This window comes from Castor canadensis, chromosome 1 (genome assembly GCF_047511655.1).
Source record: "Castor canadensis chromosome 1, mCasCan1.hap1v2, whole genome shotgun sequence".
In the NCBI taxonomy this organism is placed as follows: domain Eukaryota; kingdom Metazoa; phylum Chordata; class Mammalia; order Rodentia; family Castoridae; genus Castor; species Castor canadensis.
In genome coordinates, this window is record NC_133386.1 from 205,621,887 (window position 1) to 205,637,539 (window position 15,653).

General features: G+C 54.8%; 1 long non-coding RNA gene across 1 annotated transcript; it reads right to left on the reverse strand.

Moving 5' to 3' along the window:
- Positions 1-1,276: 1,276 nt before the first annotated feature.
- On the reverse strand, positions 1,277-14,952 carry LOC141422457 (uncharacterized). The gene is made up of 5 exons (XR_012447011.1): positions 14,817-14,952; positions 14,171-14,231; positions 2,742-2,802; positions 2,025-2,237; positions 1,277-1,376 (listed from the first exon to the last, which is right to left on the reverse strand). It is a non-coding gene; the product is annotated as an uncharacterized lncRNA (long non-coding RNA).
- Positions 14,953-15,653: the final 701 nt, after the last annotated feature.

The following is a 15,653-nucleotide window of genomic DNA, read 5'->3' on the forward strand; positions in this document are numbered from 1 at the left end:
ACGTGCAGATGGCCTCATGGTGCGTGGTTCCATTTTCACAAGATGACCAGAATAGGTAATTGACTGAAATGCTGAAAGGTGGTTGCCGGAGATTGAGATTAGAAGGAATGGGGAAACGGTTATTTCATAGGTACAGTCTCCTTTTGAGATGATGAAAAGGTTTTTGAATTTGGCCGAGGTGCTAATGGCTCATGCTACTTGGGAGGCTGAGATCAGGAGGATTAAGTTTCGAGGCCAGCTCAAGGAAATAGTTTGCAAGACTCCATCTTCAAAAAACCAGAGCAAAATGGACTGGAGCTGTGGCTCCAGGTTCACTAAAATTTAACCTTAACCTCCAGGACAAGCGTACATGGGTTCAAGACTCTCTGTGTGCTTTCATGTGGTTCCTCCCGGGAATCGACCTGGGCCTGCACACTTGGCTGGGAAGGTGAGCAGGGGGAGGGACACCTGAGTTCCCACCTGGACTTGCTATGAGATCTCAGACCAGCCTTGTTCCTTGTCGGCACAACGCAGAGGTACGGGAGGTACGGGGGTACACTCAGAGCTCAGGGTCGGAGCACAGTTTGGGGAGCCTGGGGGGAACAGGTGAAGCTGGAGTTGCAGGTGGAGGGACAGAGAACAGGAAGAACTCCACTTGGTCCCTTGTTTGTCCCTCCTCTGTCAAGCAGCACAAAGAGCAGGTGACTAAAATTTCTGAAATTTCCTCTTTCCACTCCAAAAAAGACACCGTGCAGGACAGCCAAACTACAATGACAAAATCTGAAAAGAGCTGTTTTTTTCTCTTAGTATTTGGGGGAAGGAGGGTTGCCAGCCAACAGCCCACCCAGGTCAGCACCCTGCATCCAGGCCATACTGGAGCTGGTTGGACCCTCTGTTGGCTTCCTCAGCAGCTGACCACTGCCTCCAGCTTCTGCAAGCAGGGTTGGTAGTGGGGCCAGCTGTGGGTTCTGGACCTTTCAGGCCACTATGCAAGCCCCATTTCTTTCTTTCTTGTGCAAGATTGTGTTGAGATCTGATGGGCAGTTGAAGACTGAGTTGAGAGGTCTTCCTGTCTGTAGTATTAGAGCTTCGTCTGATCCCTATGACTCTGGGAAGGGATGTTTAAGGTGACGCAAGTCATGAAACTTAACCCCAAAGCTCTGGAAGCCATTCCTCCAGCACACACCCCTCCCACCTGCTGCCTTCCCCGCTCCTAGACCACAGCCATAGCCAGGCTGGTGGTCTCCATGGTCTCCACCTCCCGCTCCATCTTCCACACTTACACTCAGGAAGTGCTTGGATCACCAAGAGCCGATGCAAAGACCTGACATCAAAGAGCTTTACTGAGGGAGGGAACGGGAGAAGGTGGAAGAACCTTCCGCCACAGTGCGCCTGACCTGGGTGGAGGGAGGAAGGGGAGGAAAAGGGTCAGGAAGAAGCTGCCTTGCAGGGCAGCTCCAAAAAGATTCAGCCAAGCAGAGTGTCTAGAAGGAAAAATGCAGTCGGCTAGGTAAGATAGCCAAGAAACAAGGAGGGACACAGGTGCCCACGTGTGCACAAGGAGGAAATGCAAATGGAGACCCTGGACAGGAAATAATCCCAGAATGCCTTGTCACCTCTCTGTAAAAAAAATCCCTAAACTTGGATGAAAAGAATTCTAAGAAATATAAATTACAAGATTTAACCCCAGACGAGACAGAAAAAAGAACGATCCAATTATCTTAAGAAATAATACAGTTCTTCAATAGATGTGTCCTGTGCTCCTGGCCAAATGGCACCAGGCCAGGGAGATCTCATGGGAACCCTCTCACAATTTGAGGGAACAGACAAATCCAACACCGTTTAAGTTCTTTCAGGGCCCAGAAAAAGTAAAAGAGTTTCAAAAGTCCTAGGGGGAGGTGGGGAAGGAACTAGTGCAACACTGATCCAAATTCAATATAGAACAGTGTAAAAAATTTAAAACTCTTGAGAATATTAATTGAAAATCTTAATAAAATGTTACAAAACACTGTAAACCACTTGAGAGATGGAGAAAAAGCACTTACCGGAATGTGGCATGTGCTCAAGATTTTATAAAAGCACTCAACAAACTAGGAATAGAAGAACACGCCTGATAGAAGGTATCCTTGAAGAACTCACAGCAAACACCGTTCGTATGGGGAAAGGCAGGAGGCTTTCCACCTGACATCAGGGTTAAAATCAAGACATCGCTCACCACTTCCAGTCAGCGTTACGCTGGAGGCGCTCCCATGGCCTTCCTGTGAGGAAGAGAAATAAAAGGCACGCAGATTACTAAAGAAGTGAAACTCATTTCTACTCACAGATGGAATTACCTTAAATACAGAAAATTGAAAGGAATCCACCAAAAAACTATTCAAATTAAAAAACGGGTTTATCAGCGTGGCTGGAAACAAGACTGATATACAAAAATTCATTCGCTTTCTACAGTAGCAATGAACATTCTAAAAATAACATTAAGCCGGGCACCGGTGGCTCACTCCTGTAATCCCAGCTACTTGGGAGGCAGAGATCAGGAGGATCTCAGGTCAAGGCCAGCCTGGACAAATAATTCTCAAGATTCCCAACTCCAAAACATCCAAAATGGACTGGAGGTGTGGCTCAAGCAGTAGAACACCTGCTTTGCAAGCATAAAGCCTGAGTTCAAACCCCAGTCCCACCAAAAAAAATAAAGTAAATAACATGAAGAAAACAAGCCCAGTATGGGAGATTATGCAGTTAGCTCACTTGATTTGTTCCTCTACCTGTGTACGTATTTACTGCGTCACGAATTACACCGTGAAGACAGGCCATCTTATTTGTCAACTGAAAAATAATTAGAAAATTTTTTTGTTAAAAAAAGAACTCATTTGCAAAAGAGCAAAAAGAATAAAATATTCAGGGATAAATTTAACACAGAAGAGACAAACTTGGCGTGGAAGAGCCTCAGAACATTGTAGACAGGACGTTAATGATCGGTCTCAGAGAGGAAGGTACCATTGTCCATGCAAATCCAAGCCGTCTCTGTTTAACATGCTTTTCGTTTTCTCTGTTAATTGTTTTTTTTTTTTTTTGCAGTACTGGGGTTTGAACTCAGGACCTACACCTTGAGCCACTCCACCAGCCCTTTTTTTTTGAAGGTTTTTTTTGAGTTAGGGTTTAACAGAACTATTTGCTGGTCGGGGACTGGCTTTGAACCGCAGTCCTCCTGATCTCTGCCTCCTGAGTAGCTGGGATTACAGGTGTGAGCCACTGGCCCTGGCTGTTTTTCTTGTTTCAAAGCAATGTCTATCAGAATCTAAGCTGAGTTTTTTGTTGCTGTTGCAGAAATCACCAAGCTGATCCTAAGATTCATGAGGACCTGGAACAACCAAAATGACCTTGAAAAAGTTGGGGACCTTGTCCTTTCTGATACCTGCCTCTGAACTGTCACTGAGCTTCAGGCCTTGTGGCTGTGGTGCTCCGTGGGGTAAATACACAGCCAGGGACACACAACCAGGGACACACAGCCAGGGACACATAGCCAGGGACACACAGCCAAGGACACACCCTCAGACATAGAGACAATTGGTTTTGAGGAGGTGCTAAGGCCACTTGTCGAGTGAATGACACTTGCTGCCTGTCATAGACACTTACCCACCTGCCTTGTCACTACTGCCCCTTGGTATCAGTTACCAAGGAAAACACAGCCAGGCATGGGAGGGGACCATGTTTTATTCACATAGAGGAAAGACAGCAAGGTGATTCGGTCGTGGGCCTTGGTCCCCCATGGCCATCGGGTCCCTCCAGAAGCCAAAGCAGGCACCCTTCTTGTGCTGCAGAAGAGGGACCCAGTTCTCTGCCACCCAGAGGACAGGTCAGCAGTGGAGCTGGCCGCATTGACCTTCATGCAGGCAGAACAGAGGGTCACTCCCTGTGTGAGGCAGGGAGCGGTGTGTCCAGCACAGGCTGCAAGACTCTCCAGCTCTTGGAAAGCACACGTCCAGACCATGCAGGGTCCGTGGACTGCACTCGTGGGGCTGCCCTTTCTGACCCCACTTGCTGAGGGAGAGGTCTTGTCAACACCTGGCACTAGGACAGCTGGCCCCCACAGCCTAAAGGATGAGGTTGGGCCCCTTCCCCAAATCACACACAGCCATCCACACAAGGGGAATCCTTTCACATGACAGCTGAAGTCACAAAACTCCCATGAGAAAATACGAGTAATTCTTCATGACCTTGGTTTAGGTGTGGCCTTCTTAGAAACAGCAGCAAAAGCAGGAGCAACAGAAGAAAACACAGACCTGCTTCATAAAAACAGCAAGCTCTAGTGCTGCAAACAATACCATCAAGAAAGTGAAGCCAGGCATAGGATTTCACGCCTGTAATCCCAGCTACTTGAGAAGCAGAGATCAAGAGGGTCATGGTTCCAAGCCAGCCAGGGCAAAAAGTCCATGAGACCCCATCTCAACCAGTAGCTGGGCGCTGTGGCATGTGCCTGTCATCCTAAGCTACAGGGGAGAGCATAGAATAGGATGGTGGTCCAGGTTGGCCTGGCAAAAGAAGTGAGACCCAAAATAACCAGAGCAGAAAGGGCTGGGGGTGGAGTCAAGTGTAGAGCGCCTGCCTAGTGAGTGCAAAGCCATGGGTTCAAACCACCGTACTGCCAAAAAGAGAGGGGTTTTCTTCGGGGGCCGTCAGGCATCACCATGTATGGAAAAAAAAAAAAATCCGTGGGAAGATCAACCCATTTCACATATCAGAAATTTAAAAGACAACCATTTAAAAGCTTATGTGCCAGCAAAGTGACAGCGTGAAAGGTAAGCCACCATATAAAATGCAAGCCACTCTGAGGGCCGGTTCTCTTAGTGAATAAGAGCATTTCCAAATCAGAGAGAGAAAAAGAAAGTCCCCCCACCCAACCAGGGCCAGGTTCTGTCACTGACACAGAACAACCTGACTCACAGAGGCCTAAGTGACAAGGGCTCGTTTGTAGCTCATGGTTCACACCAGCTTCGGGCCTGTGACACCCTCTGCTCACCGGTCACTCAGGGAGCCCCCTGAGTCCAGGCAGGACAGAGCTCTGAGGGTCACCAGCTGTCACTGAGTGTTCATCCTGGAGGTGACTTTTTTTTTTTTTGTGGTACTAGATTTTTGAGCTCAGGGCCTCACACTTGCTAGGCAGGTATTCTAGCACTTGAGTCACTCCACCAGCCCTTTATGTGAAGGGTTTTCCAGATAAGGTCTTGAGAACCATTCGTCCAGGCTGGCTTCGAACTGAGATCCTCCTGATCTCTGCCTCCTGAGTAGCTAGGATGACAAGCATGGGCCACCAGCACCCAGCTGAGGTGACACTTCTTACAGCGGCTCTTCTTATAGACATACAGTTGGATCGCAAACTTCTGAGCTGTGTATGGATCCAAATCAGCCGTATGTCCCCCCTCCTGTCATTTTGGGTGGTTTGTTTGGACCTAACACCCTCGCTAATTATCTGTGCTGTGTAGTGCTCCCATGTGTGAACAGACCACGTGTGTTGACCTGTCTTCTCCCAGTGCCTCTCCCCACCAAGGATAGGGTGATGATGAATGACCTCCCTGTGAGGTCCTCTAGGGAGTCTCTGGTCACAGGCCACGGGACTATTTATAGCCGGTGACACTAGCTTGTCCTCTAGATCGTCATTTTGATTGCACAGACCCTGACTCCTCCAGCCCCCCATGGTAGAAGCTTCCGGGGGCCTGGCACTGAACTTGTCTGATGGTGGTGCTGGCACACCTGTTCACATCTAACTACGTTTTGGTACAAAACAGAATTCTCTTGGTTTTAATTGGCCTCTCTGTGTCTGCTGCCAGGCAGCCTCCAGGGAGCCCCTTCTCTTGTCACTGGTTCTCTGTTCAGTTGTTTTGTGGTCATTTTCGTTCCTTTTGCCCTCTGAGAGCTGACACTGCCTATCTGAGAACAACGTGACAACGTCCAGCAGTGAGGAGGTGGGGTCACAGCCACACTGAGAGAGGGCGGCCCCGGAATCCCACCTGGACTGGATGAGACCTGGCCTTTGTCCTGGTCTCCTCGCTCCCCCCTTTTATTTTGGTGGGATTGGGGTTTGAACTCAGGGCTGTACACTTGGCCAAGCAGGCACTCTACCACTTGAGCCACTCCTCCATCCATCTTACTCTGGTTATTTTGGAGATGGGTTCTTGAACTATTTGCCTAGACTGGCCTTAAACCTCCATCTTCCCAATCTCAGCCTCCCAAGTAGCTAGGATTACAGGTGTGGGCCACCGGTTCTGGCTCCTTTTGCAAACTTCCAAGTAAGCGGTGACATGGGGATGATCAATGGCCTCACAGTGTCCACTGCTTTTCTTCTGTGCTTTTTGGCGTTATTTAGATCTCTCAGAAACAGCCCTGGTGGCAGGGCAGCCGTAGAAGCAACTACATTCCAGGGCCTTGATTCGCTTATCCTTCAACAAGAGCGCCTACTGGATGCCAGGCCATTCTTGAGATATTTTGGAAGGTTTTGCTCCTTTTTCTCACCTGACCCGAGGCTCCCGGCACACACTCAGTTCCCAGTGGAGTGGTGCTGAAGCCTGAGTTCGTCCATGGCTGAACTTCACCTCAGAGCATTCTAGAAACTGCAGGGAAACTCAGATCCTCCTGACCAGCAGGCCCTGTGGTGCTGCCCACCGGTCAGCCTCTCTGGGTTCAGGCCCCTGCCCCAGGCCAGACCTTTGGAAGTTCCCAAAAACTGTCATCCTGGCCTCGTTCTCAAAGGCCACATGGTTCAACGTAAACAACTTGGCAACTTCGCAGCAGTGTCCCCGGGTACCTCAGCAGTTGCTAGGCAACTGTCCCAGCCGGAGGCCCCATTGCCAAGTCTGCAGAGCGGCTTTGTGGCTTCACAGCTCAGAGAACGGACAGACGTCTTGCCCAGACCCTTGCCCAGGAGTCTCTGGCCCTTCTGGGACCCCAGAGGGTCAAGTGCAGCTGCAGGGTCTTGGAGAAAGAACTGGACTGTCTCCTTGTACTGTCCCTGTGCTGTGAGCACGGGCCCCTCAGTCCTGGGGGGCTGGGCTGGACAGACTCCAGGGCTCATCAGTGCAGCCGCCCAGGCTGTGCATCCAGCCAAGAGCAGCAATGAGTTGCTCCCTTTCATGTCTCTTCTCGGAGTCGCCAGGCTGTGACCCCAGGGTTCACTGCTTCTTCTGTTTAAAGCTTTTTGTCCTCGGCTTTCTTGCCGGAAGATAGTGCAGCGATGAGGCCCGAGGAAACTGAGCTGGGGCCAGGGTGCTCATGGGACCAGCCATTGCCCTTCCGTGGCTCTGGACACAGCTTTCCCTCTGTAAGACATGTGCTGTGCCCTCTTGCCCGGAGCGCCCTTGGCCAGATTCACCCCGTGTGAGCAGGACCACCTGGCTCTGTGTTCAGCTGTGTCAGCAGCGACATGAGTCCTTCCTGTCATGTTTCTGTTCTCACTCTCCTGGGTGTTCCCAGAACTCACAATCTCCATTAAAGATGGAAAACAGCGGAAGGGCCAAAGTGAGGCCAGAGTCTCCAGGGCCAACCCTCCAGGAGGCCAGGCCGGCCACTTCTCTTTGGGGGCAGCACTTCTGAGTTGTGGGGGCTGTCCTGGCCTCTCCTCACTAGATACCTGTAGCACCCCACCACCTATGGTAACCAATGATGTCTCCAGCCACACTCTGGGCAGCCCACCCGTCCCCTGGGATGGTTGATTGACCTCAGTCTAGGAAGGAGGGAGCAAGCACCCATCATGACCATAACGTCCAGCTCTACAAATGTCCACTGCTAGCAGCCAACGGGAACCAGGCACAGGTGGGCCTACAGGACAGTCTGGTGGAAAAAGGAAGCGTGGTCTCGGCCTGGGCAAGGCCTGTCCCTGTACCCAGCTGTGGAGGGAGGGAGGGCAGACGGTTTCCAGTCTGCACCTGCTGAGACCACAGTCCCGGAGCTGGATGGTGGAGCGGGGATCAGAGATTCAGTTTTGGGATATGGGCAGGACCTGCCCCAGAGAAAGGTGCTGGCCACACAGGCCCTGCAAGTTCCAGCATGGCTGGAACCCTGTGGAGGCAGAGAGAAGTGGGTCCTGGACACAGAGGCCTGAGGCAGTGGGGTTCATACTGAGCTCTAAGCCAGGACACCTCGGAATAGCGCATGGACACAGGAAAGAGTGGGAACCACTCCCCTGCACGGTGACAGCTCTGCCAGTGCTCTTCTGCCTCCCATGTGGAAGTCAACAAGGGAGGTGGTGGCCACCCTTGTTTCCCACGCCTCCCCCTCAGCTGCAGGGGACAGAGTAGCCCCAGGAGGGAGCCAATAACAGCCACTGACCAGGCAGCCGGAAGCTAGGGCTGTGAGAACGCACGAAACTGCAAGGGCTGGACAGTCCCACTCAGCTCCACAGAGGCCTGTTCCTTGTCCCTGAAGGGCCTGGGCCCTGTCCCAGAGGACCCTCAACAACTCTCCAGGTCTTGTCTCAGGTCCTAGACAGCCTTCCTGCTTCCACATGTCAGCACTTAGCTCATTGCTCCCGGGGTTGGGGGGTGGCATTGCTGGAGGTGGGAACCCAGGGAGGGGCCAGCTGGGGCAGCACAGGGTGGCAGGGAGATGATCTTCTTTGCACACGACTGGGTGGAAGATGACAGCCTGTCCTTGTCCCATGAAGCTGATTCCTGATGATCAGGCTGAGGCATCCACCTTATGTCAACTGCTGAGAAAGAGTGTTCCTGAAAACAGGCTCCCCATTGACAAGCCATCAGCATGGCACTGCCCACCCTGGCCCTGTGGCAGCTCACAGCAGGAGGGTCACATGCCTGGTTGGGTGCCACCCAGTGTTTAATATCTGTGGGTGGAAAGGGCTGCCAGCAGAGAATCCCAGACCGCACCTAAGCTGGACGGGGTTCAGGGACAGGCTCCCAGCCCAAACGCTAAGAGGGACCAAGTCAGAAGGCCAGGATCAGAAGGGCACGCACAGAGGAGCTGGTGCCACGCAACTGTTCTCTAGGGCTGTAGAGGGGGAGTCTGTCACAAGACTAGAGCGAGCACTGGCCAGGGACCACCTGGAATCTGCTCTCAGGACCCCTGTCTGCTTGCTGTGAGGGTCCTGTTCTCTGGCCAGATGGCAGGACATTAGCAACACAAGACCCAGGCCACCTGCAGTCTCCCCTACCTCCTCATCCTCCTCATGCGCACCTGTGGCCTCCCCTTCCCTGAGGCTGGTTTTTCCCCGCCCCACCACCCCACAGGGTCAGGCTGGCCCTCCACCCTCACCTGCTTTCAGGTTTCTACCTCTTGTCAAAAAACAAACAAAACCTGAGCTATGCATGGCTCTGACACCTGTGCCCTCCATGACGCTGGGCTGAAGCCTTCCAGAGTTAGCAGGATGGCCGGGCACCGGTGGCTCACACCTGTAATTCTAGCTACCCAGGAGGCAGAGATCAGGAGGATTGCGGTCTGAAGCCAGCCCTGGCAAATAGCTCGAGACCCTATCTCGAAAAAGCTGTCACAAAATTAAGGCTGGTGGAGTGGCTGTAGGTGAAGGCCCTGAGTTCAAGTCCCAGTACCGCAGGAAAAAGAAAGAAAGAAAAAAACCAGGTATGCCAAAACAAGGACAGGTGAGAGGACAGAGAGTCAGAGATGTACAGAGGGAGACAGAGAGACAGACATAGAGAGAGAGACAAAAAAAGCCAGAGAGAAAGAGAGTCACACAGAGAAAGACAGGAACATACAGAGACAGAGTCAGAGACAGAGACAGAGAGAGAGACAGACAGACAGACAGACAGAGAGACTCAGAGTCCACAGTTCTGTCGCCCTGGCATAGGAAACCTCAAGTCTTCCCTGTGAGTGGGGCGGGGCTTGGCAGGGGAGGGGCTTTGGCAGGGGCGGAGGCTTTTCACAGGGGGCGGGGCTTTGTCGGGACAGGGCTGTGCAGGGGCGGGGGCTTTGGCAGGAGGCGGTGCTTGGTAGGGGTGGGGCCTGGCGGAGAGGGGGGGGCGGGGGCTTGGCAGGAGCGGGGCTTTTGCAAGGTGGGGCTTGCAGGGGCGGGACTTGCGTGGGTGGGGGTTTGTCGGGGCAGGGTCTGGCAGGGGCGGGGCTTGGCCGGGGTGGTGTGGGGGGGGGGCTGGGCTGTCCTCAAGGCCCGGGCACTCAGGTCAGGCCAGGTGAGGCCAATGCCCCCCACCAAGGCAATGTGGGAGCTGCCAGGTCCCCCCTCGGCCTCCTTCACACCCCATTTTTAACAGGGAGAAGTCAAATCCATTGTGCAGCACCAGCGTACAGCTTGTGGACCCGTGCTCGGCAGCCTGAGTGCGACTTAAACATTTATTTATCCTTTCGGCCATGAAGCATGAGCTGCCCGAGAGGAGGCTGAAGGCTGGGGCAGGACGCATGCCTGGACACCGATGTCACAGCCGAGAGTGGGAGGGCTGCAGGCAGGGCTGTCACCAGGTGACAGATGTGTCCTGCATGAGGCCAGCTCCACCACTCTGGGGTGCAGAGGGACCTGACGGAGAAACCTGCAGGGCTCCGTCCTGCAGCATCCTGGTGGGGGAGCCTCAGTCTCCCCGTACAGGACAAGGGTCTGGCTCAAGGTCACAAAGCTGCAGGTGTTGAGAAGGAGTCACACCCCGGTCTAGACGGAACTCTACGCCCAAAGTGACGGCAAGGAGGCGAGGCCCTCAAGGTCACCTGAGAAAGGCAGTGACCACCACCCTGTCCACTGCTCTCTCCATCAGGGCCGCCCAGGACCCAGCCCTTCCTGTCACAGGCACAGGCCCTGCATGGCTGCAGGAGAGCTGACCAGGGTCCGAGTCTGTCCGCCCTCCACTGCCAGGTCCGAAACCTAAACCTAACCACACTCGCAAAGGCAGTGGGTGTCACATCTCGGGAGCTCACGGCTCCGCTGTCAGGCCAAGGGGGACCATTGGGAATCTCCCCCCAAGGCCAGCGCCACCATCCCCCTGCAGTCCCAAGTGTGACACCAGGGGCCCCAGCCAAACTCCCAGCTGTGTCAGACTGGGCAAGCCCTGTCACACAGCCACCCTGCACCTACCACATGGCTCAAGACTTCCGGGGTCACGGCCCACCCACAGCTGGACAGAGAGGTCAGAGCCCACCAGAGGGGGTGACCTCAGGGAAAACCAGGAAGCAAGGGCAGTGCCCCTGGGCCTGAGTCTCAGGTGGCACTCACACCTTTAGCAGGGCACACCTGGGAGGATCCAGATGGGCACCCCCTGGCCTCCATCCTGGCACTCTCCAGGTGTCCCCAGGCTACCTGCATTTTCCCAGAGACCCGGGCGATGAGGCCTCCAGGGCCGGCAAGCTCTGCCTGACAGAGAGACAGACAGACGGTGCCTGTGAGGCCCTCCCTGTGCCTCCAGAGACACCTGATCAGGAGTTCAAGGAAAACACAGGTCTGCAGGACATTACATCCCAGATCTGGGGGTGAGGGCAGGACTCAGTTTCCCCGCCTCAAAGTGATTATTAAAACTGTGTGAAATTCACATAACATAAAATTTAACCGGCTCCCCATTTTAAAGTGCAGTTCAGTGATACTTGGCTTAATCAACGCTGTGAATCCACCACACCATCTAACCATGGCTGTCACCCCCAAAGGAGCCCCATCCCATTGGCACTCACTCCCCTCCAATCATCTACTTTCTGATTTCACTTTTTTTTTTTTTCAGTACTCAAGTAGGGGCTTGAGTAGAGGGCCTGCCTCATGCTTGCTAGGCAGGTGCTCTGTCATTTGAGCCACTCCACCAGCCCCTAATTTCACTCTACAGAAACGAAATCAGGCAGCATGAGGTACTGTGCACCCGACTGATTTCACTCAACACAGTGTCTTTGAGGTTCGTCCATGTTGGAGTGGATAGCTGTATTCCATTCACTTTCCTGGCTGAATAATATTCCACGGTGTGGACACACGTTTTGTTACCTGTTCGTCAGCTGACGGGCATCTGGGCCATTGTGAGTGGTGCTGCTGTAGACTCCGTGTACAAGCTTTGAAGGTCACACTTGTCCAGGAATGCCAATGGCATTCACAGTAAAATGGCTGTGACCTTTTACTTTCCCCAAAGGAGATGTCTGAAAAGCCTGGCTCACACCATTTTCTAGAAAGACCATCACATAGTCAAAGGGGAAAGGAGGTGGGTAGGACCAGCTCTGCCCCCACTAGGCAGCACACCTTACAGGCTGTGTGCCGTCAAGTGAGTTACTCAAACTCTCTGAGCCCCATTTTCTTCATCTGCTAAAAAGGGCTGCTGTGACCGCTGAGCAGCTGAAATGCCAGGCTCAGTTCCAGCCCACAGTGAGGGCTCAATGAGCCTTGGTTCTCTGTCCTCCGCCTGCCGCCTGAGCCTCCGACTGCAGGCCTCTCCCCTCCGCATCTCACCTCCTTCTGCACCAGGGCTGCCTGGAGGTTCAGAGAGGTTCTGTCCCTGGCCCAGGCCACACAGAGCTGCAGCTGGGACCAGGTCCTTCCCCATTGGCCTCCACAGCCGAGACCCAAGCTCAGATGTGGTGCTCAGAGCACGAGCTGAGTGCCCATAAAAATCTCAAGACCTCAATAATCCCAAATAAGGCCTCGTGCGTTTGCCCAGGAAGCGGGGCCCAGCGGCCTCCCCTGGCCTCGATCCTATCTCTGCACCCAAACAAAAGAGCCCGTGGGCGGCCCCAGCCGACAAAGCCAGAGGAGCCGATGGAGTTGAAGGGGAGGAGGGAGAACGGCCTCCTCCAATTACGGGGCTTTCTGCAAGGGAGCGGCCCAGTGACTGGGATTTTAAAGTCTCCAGAGAGACATTTCTGGAAACTCAATGCCCTCGCTTCACTCGGGTCCAGCCAGGGCCAGGCTCGGGCCCCTCAGATTTCAGGGCACAGGAGTCTTGGGGGGGGGAACCAGGCCCAGACACCCCGCAAGGCCTCTGCGCTGGGCAGGGTCACCGGAGCCCTGGGCTCCTCTGGCCACAGCCTGGCCATGGCCACTGGCGCTCAGTGGCTTCCTGTCCAGCTGGTGGTGGCAATGTCCACAACCCAGGTCTTCATGCCGTGCAGCCTCTCGCCCTTTCCACAGCTGCGAAGGCCAAGACCAGGCAGGCTGAGGTCACCAGGCGCTGACCCAGACCCCATGAGGGGCTGCCGATCTGACCCACCAACACCTTGACTCTGAACTTGTGCCGCGCAGAACCCGAGCAGGCTGGTTGCCAGGCCTTTGGCCGCCTGGTTTGCTGTCACGGTGACCCCAGGCGGTGGTCGTGCTCCACTGTGTCCTGGGGACTGTCCTCCCACCCTGCCCAGCACCAAGATGGGGACTTGCAGTGCTAAAGCCAGGACAGCCCCGGCCAGCGCCCCGAGCCTCCCTTCGGCCACCCCACGGCCACGCGACTTCTTCCCCTCCTCGCCTGTGGGTCGCCAGGAGGCCTCACTGCCAAGAGGGTCCTGACCCCACAAGAGGGCCCTGACCCCGGCCATGGAAGGGGAGCCCCTGGTGCTCAGCTCTGGAACGTCCCCACTATGACCAAGCTGGGGACGTTGCCCGGTGCAGTTCACACTGGGCAAGAACTGACATCAGCGTTCTCCAGCATCCCCTTGGTCCCTGGTTCTGGGTCCGGTGTAGGGACAGGGTGGTACTCACAGCAGGGGGGATGCTGAATGACAGAAGGGGGCTCTTGGAGGGTGACCGCAGGGGAGGAGGAGGGTGCTGGATAATAACTGAGGTTAGATCCATTTCAAACGGAAGCCATAGAGATTCAAGCTGCCCCCAACCCTGGATCCCGGATCTGCAGACTTTCTCTCTCTCTGTAGGGTTCTTTATAGTGCACAAAGGACTTCCGTGCACTATTTTAAGCAAAATGGAAGTTTGTTTCTTTTCCATTAAAAAAAATCCCAGGATATACAGACAAGGACAAGTATGCCCCAGTTTCTGAGACCCAGGCTTCTTATATTTTGCTGCTCTGTGGTGTGAGGCCTCCATGGCCAAAGCCAATTCGTGGTCTAAAATAGTTGTTCTTGCTCCAGCCATCACAGCCCTATCCCAACCAGAAAGGGAAAAAACATCACGCCCCTTTCCTTGGATGCTTCCTGGACATGGCTTTCTCATGACCATCCTCACACACTGCAGGTGAATAATAATCATGACATTTTGGAAAGCTGGGATGACAGTCCCCATTTCATCAATTAATTAATTCATCCAACAATAGCAACTTACCACTGAGCACGTGCTAGGCACCGCTGTCCCCTCTCGGGTCGTCTTGTGCTCAGGGCAGGTTCTGAGCAGCCCGTCCCACAGACAAGGAAACCGAGGCTCAGAGCCCGGGGCTGGTGGTGGAGGCCCAGCTCTGCTGCCGTCCCCACCACTCAGTGCCCTGCGCTCCGGCCCTGTCCCGACCACCCACGAGCCTCGCATGGCTCCTTTGGGCTTCTTCGTGCCCTGTGACACACGGGGTCCACCCCATGGAGGCACCCCCAAGCCCCGGTCAGCCCCACCTGCTGAGAGAAGGGACGCCCTCGGCATTTGCGGTCCTAGGATTTGAACTCAGGGCCTCGCACTTGCTAGGCAGGTGCTCTACCACTTGAGCCGCTCCACAGCCCTTTTCCCCAGAGGTCAGCCTCCCACAGAGGGGGCATGAGGAGGTCCCTGTCCTGGTTCTTTGGGGGTCACAGGGCCTCTGTGGTGGGCTCCTGGGCAGCTGGCTGCTCTCCTCCCCCGTCCCCAGGCTCCGGGTTCGAATCCCCCATCGAAGCCCACCGTCCTCTGCTCTGAACTGCCCACTCTAGGGCACAGGACACAAGGCCAGGCCCAAGCCCTGAGCTGAGTGTCCCTGTGGACACCACGGGACTCCAGGGATGCCTACCGTCCCCAGTCCTGTGCCACCCAGACACAGTGCCTGATGCGTCTTGACAAACCCTCCTGGGACCAGGGTCTCGGGGACGGGACTTCCCCATGCAGGTGGCACCCAGCTGCACGTGCGAAACCCGCACCAAACGCCCATCCGTGCAGCACCCAGGGGCTCCACGCACACGGGGATCCTGCAGCCCCAGGGGGCCACCGAGGCCACGCCCGCCCCCCCTCTGCCTGGCCAAAGAGGAGGCAGAATTAATGGCTCCTCAAAGGCAGAGGCCTCGGCCAGGGCTGGCCGGGCTCCGTGACCAAATAAGGCAATATTAATGTCGCTGTTTATAGCAGGCCTGGGGAAACCGGTGCACAGCTGTGTCCCCACCCACCCGTGTCCCTCCATAGCTGGGCAGCATCACTGGCCCACAGACACAACCACCTGTCACCGTTTAAGTCCACGGCAGCAAGCCAGGGAGGGGACGGGGTCGTCCCCAGGGCCGGCTCCCCCGGCAGCAGGGCAGCCTGGGTTAGGGCCTCGGGGTTTTTTTCCCCAGCCTGCGTGAACACAGAGGCTTCTGGTGGGGGCCAGCCTAGGGCCACTTCCTCCCCTTCCGTCCCCACTACTTGCGAAGCGGCTGGCACCGCTGGGGACGAGGTCTAGCCATCATGTCGAGAAGACAAGTGTAAATGTTTAAGCCCATTAGGATCCGAGAAGCTAAACAAAGTGTCACAGCGCTGCCATCGGTGCTGGGGACCCTGCTGACCACGGCCAGGAAAATCCCCACCCAGGGCTGCTGGCCACACAGCACGTCCACACAGCCCCTGTGGGGTGCGGGGTCCCCATGCAGGAATGCAG